The sequence below is a fragment of the Notothenia coriiceps genome, unplaced genomic scaffold, assembly GCF_000735185.1.
Source record: "Notothenia coriiceps isolate Sejong01 unplaced genomic scaffold, NC01 NC01_scaffold00010591, whole genome shotgun sequence".
In the NCBI taxonomy this organism is placed as follows: Eukaryota; Metazoa; Chordata; class Actinopteri; order Perciformes; family Nototheniidae; genus Notothenia; species Notothenia coriiceps.
This window is the reverse complement of record NW_011343292.1, coordinates 23,583-28,463: the sequence shown is the minus strand read 5'-3', so window position 1 is coordinate 28,463 and position 4,881 is coordinate 23,583. Positions and strand designations below refer to the sequence as shown.

At 40.7% G+C, this 4,881-nt stretch overlaps 1 long non-coding RNA gene across 1 annotated transcript in view; it reads left to right on the top strand.

Moving 5' to 3' along the window:
- Positions 1-2,837: 2,837 nt before the first annotated feature.
- LOC104946050 (uncharacterized) overlaps positions 2,838-4,881 on the top strand; it is an 11,466-nt gene continuing 9,422 nt past the window's right edge. The window contains exon 1 of the long non-coding RNA XR_798401.1: positions 2,838-2,939. This is a non-coding gene — a long non-coding RNA (uncharacterized lncRNA). The remainder of the gene's footprint in view (positions 2,940-4,881) is intronic.

Here is a 4,881-nt window from a genome sequence, read left to right as displayed (position 1 = left end):
CTCCTATCGTCTTTTCCTAACCACTATTCCTTGGCCTCTGTGTGAAACGTCACAGGATTAAGGAGTAGTGATTAGGAGAATTCAAAAGGACTCAGGAAAGGACGAACGGGCTTCAAGAGAATCCGAAGAATAAAGAAGAATCCGACTGCACTTGCACTATCCGACATATTCGTGATGAATGAAGTGGAGCTTATTAATGTGCGTGTTGGGAAACTACAGTTTTCTGTNCGGATTTGCAAAACTTCAGAATTTGATTTGACCGCCATTCAAATGACAGTGTTGTTTTCCCCCAAAAGTGGGCGGGGCCGTAATTTTTGCCCGGAAGTGACGTAGGTGTTACTCTCATCTATAGACTAACGGCCCCTAAACACGGCGGCGTGCGTTGCCGCTTCAACGCTTCTGCCCATTCACTTTGAATGGGGTGACGTCACGATTCGCCAAACTGCATTGTGGGAGCAAAACGTAGCTTCTCTCGCGGTGCTCGCTGCAAAAGTAGAGCAATGTTCTACTTTTGACGCCTCTACGGAGGCGTCAGCCAATCGAATCATATGCCAGTACAAGCTCTAGCCAATCAAACGGCATGCTTGTGTGTCTGGGGCGGGAGATTCATGGGATTGGTTGTTGGTCGAGTTTCAGCCCCCCCCGCCGGCAAGCGGCAACGCACGCCGCCGTGTGTAGGCTCCGTAATAGATATTATATCAACTACAAACATCCTGGAGGCATCCTTTTAGATGATGGTGCCAATGCTTTAATTATGTCATGTGGGTTTTTAGACTCCTAAATAATACTGTTCTCGTCAACATTCATATTTAATTGAGACTGCAAAACTCTGGGAAGCCCTTCAAGGTGTTTCAACACTTTAATGTATTGGCAATGCTAACAAAAATACAGTGCAATACTGACCATGTTATATTGTGACATTACATAGCTTTCCTTAAAATAAACTGTATTTGACTTATCGATGATAACATTTAACTGCTTTAGTTTGAACTTGATCTGAGTTTTGCTGCGTGAAGTTACAGCGACCTGATTTCTCTCTACGTTAGCTGTGAATATTAAAAGATTATCTGCATATTGGGTTGTTTGAGAGTGTTACTCAGCATCAATGGTAGTATGACAATATAATGATGTTACCACCCACATCCAAGCCTTTTCTAGAGGACACTGTCCTCGATTATGATTGGACCAAGGCCTTAAGTAGATGATTCAAAACACAAGGTGAAGGAGTTGTATTAAACTCCTCATTCAGCAGATTTTCATTTTGAATGTATGTTTCTGCTCTGATGCTTGCGACCTGCTCTCATCTTCTTTGTCTCTCTCTGTCCAACACTGCATGGCTTCAGCCTGCTGACTTTACAAACACTTCTCTCCAATATTTCTTTCTCTGTTCTTTCAGTCAATGTCTCTTTTGTGTTTATGCGTTTTTTTCTAAACCCTCAATTTATGGGATGTTGCTATTTCTCTGATGTGTCCCTGATGTGATTTCTCTGTTTGTATTTCAGTTTTTCTAATGTGTAACTGTAAAGATATGTACTGTCTATGACTGCATTGAGATGTCCTTCGTTACTGAAATCCTTAATTGCCAAATACCCTTGAAAAACTACACAGTAAAAAGGTTTCAGATTTCTGGCCCTAGCATAATGAAAAATCTAATCGATATACCAAATAATTTTCCTATCGAATATGGGTTTAATAATCAGCTTGTGCCTGAAAGTCTGAAACCTTAACCCTTATGTTGTGTTCGGGTCTCCCGTGAACCGTTTCAAGTTAAAATCATATAATAACTACGCCTTAGTTTATTTTTTTATCGGAACAAGGCTTCATGATATCCTCCACAACAGTTATATAAACACTACAAAACAGATTTTGACAATTTATGCCAAGTCCGAAGGTCTCGAAATAATTTAATAATTTGGTGCTCGGGTCTGGGGAGACCCAGCAGAATTGTTTTGGGTGACTTGAGGTCAAATTTGGCCCAATCAAGATTCATCTTTGACTTTAGACACCCCTCCCCCACCCCCTTCATCAACTGTAACAATATTTTTTTCGCAACATGCACCTGGTCTCGTATCACACCTCTTGATTTAGGTTTGGAGGGAAATCTTACATAGCTTATTGCCAACTTTAGCGGAAGCAATGGATAATAATAATAATATATAAACTTAACACAAAAAGTAAGGCAATTTGTTTTTTCGTAGATTATTCCTATGTTGTAACAATGCTTTTTGGCAATAAACGTATACCGTTGGAAAGCCTGTTTTCTTACCTTTCCAATGGTGCCACATTTGTGAGGAACAAGCATTTGTGGGATGAGCAGCAGAGCTGAGTATGTGGGGTGCGCCCATGACCAATGTGACAAATCTCCTCTGTCAATGCCAGACTCTAGTTTGGTGTTGTTTGGTGGATTGGATGATTGAAGTCTGATAAATGAAGACATATTGGCACCAATTGATTGACTAATAATGGATTCATTTAACAAGCAGCCTCAGTAGTGTGTGGAAGAACCATACACAGCCACAACAGCCTACTTTTTCTTTGATTTGGACTTTCAGCATGTTATCTTTCCTGCAGGGCCTGTTGCTGATTTTGCCAGAGCTGTGTATGTAAACAACACTGTATATGCAATATGTATTAATTTATTACATCCTTAATTGATAACTATATCTTTTCCATGATACATGTCTTTTTAGTTTCTTTTCTTGTGTGTTTCTTGTTAATACATTTTCTTCTTCCCTGCTGCCTGACTGCGTATCTCTACTTTCTGTTTTGCTTTGTTTAATGTGATTATATATTCCTAACCTGGTCTTTCCTTCTTGCCCATTTCTCTCCTTCTCTTCCTTTGCAACCTTCTGTAGCTGCCACAGCCAACACCAGCACTCTTCCCACTGTTACCACTGCCCCCCCTGCTGCTTTTCATAACATCCCCTCAGTCAACGAAGGTACAGACTGAACTGACGGGTAGCACTTAAGAAAACTCTAAGGGCCATTCTCTCTCTTCCTAGATCTTCCTTCTACATCCTTTCCTTGGCTCTTTCCATTTGTTCCTTTGCCATTTTTGTTGTAAATTCTTTCACTTTTCATTCCTATTTACTTAGTTCTCGCTCTTTCTGTCTCCCTTGATGCCATCACAGTTCTTCACTTCCTCTTATTTCTCAGTTTTTTCCTGCTCATCTCTTGAGTCTTGCTCCCTATTTTATTGCATTAGTCTTGCTTTTATAACTGCAGCAAATGTTAGGCTTTCATCTCCGGTGTCTTTTTTGCTGTGTCTTTGTCCTTGTCTTGTTAAAGAACCCTGTGTTTCTCTGTCTGTCCATCATAGCTGAGTTCAGTCCACTTTCAATTCCTTCAGATAAAGAAATTCTCAAAAGTAGAATGCTGCCAAACATGACGCAAAAACATTTTGATCATTGGAAATTAAACCAGTGTTTCCTGGCATATTTCTATATATAAAGAAACATATATATAAAAGGGTAGACAGCAACCAGACAACAAACTCAAATCAAAGGTAAAAACAAATGTACCCAAGTTTTCTAGTGCAGCAAAAATTGGTGAGATAAAGTGCGGTGTCATCAGCAAACAAGTCGACTTTTTTTAACTGATGGAATTGAGAGTTCATTGACAACGTTCCTTGCGCCCTTTTTTGTTGGCAGCATTGGGCAACCCTGTCCTGTGTTTTCTGTCTCTGTCTGTCTGAATGTCCATCTGTCCCGATGGTTCAGTGTCTCTATGCTCACTGTTTGCATGCTTGCTATTTCCATCTGATGGAATGTGGAGTGTGACTCTGGAGGGAAAAAAAGCCAATGAAAACTATTTAAAAAACCAAATACTTACAAATCTGGTTTGTGCAGAACGTCCATCTGACAGTGTGCTACTGAATTTTGAATATGTTGCAAAAGTTGTGTTTGAAGCTATGTAAACTTAAAACATGTATTGTAAATAGGGCTGTCAAACGATTACAATTTGTAATCAGATTAATCACAGCTTAAAATTAATTAATCATGATTAATCACCATTCGAACTATGTCCAAAATATGCCATTTCTTTATGTATATTGTTGTGGGAATGGAAAGATTCTGCGTCAGGACTTCCTGCAACAACACCACGCCGTTATCTTGATTCTGATTGGCCAGAAGACATTATCAAAGATGTTCTATGGAGAAGACGATCACTACGTGACAAAAGTTTTCAAAACCGTTTCTAGTCTTCGGTATTTCCAGACAAGTGGCTACTGAAATCAATCTTACTAACTGCTGTCTGTGTGATTTACTCCGCGCGAGTTGGCAGACTTTATTTTGCTTACTTTAACATCATTTTTCATGGTGGGGCTAAGCCATTTATTGGTATGGCTGTAGCTTACCCCAGCCATACCCTGACCGCAAATACCTCATTCCTACTTGTATCCGAAATGCTTCTCGTTTTGCGCTGTCCTCCCGTTCAAATGAAATCGCCCAATCATATTTCCAAGCTCGCGCCGAGGGGGGGGGAGGGGTTACAAGGCTCGCGTCTTGTGCTGCATTCACTTGCACTTGGACATTAGAGATTTTCTCTCATAAATGTCCGATGAGCCACAACTTTTCTTTCAAAACAAAGCTGCCAAATGGGGTGGCAGCTGGGGTGGCAAGGCATTTTTCTGAGGTGGCAGCTGCCACCCCGTGCCACCCCGTAGAACCGCCACTGTGTGTGCCTTACTTTGACCTATCCGTTCGCTGTTATTGATCATTGTGGAGAGCAGGCAGACGTTTGTTTTTTTATTATAGCAGCTATCGGATGGAATCCATACATGGGCTGCACCTGCACAGGTTGAAAAGTATAAGGTTGGAGAAGTCGTTATTTAATTTAATCTGGCTTTGCTTTAAAAGCAACACGATCATCGACCCGACG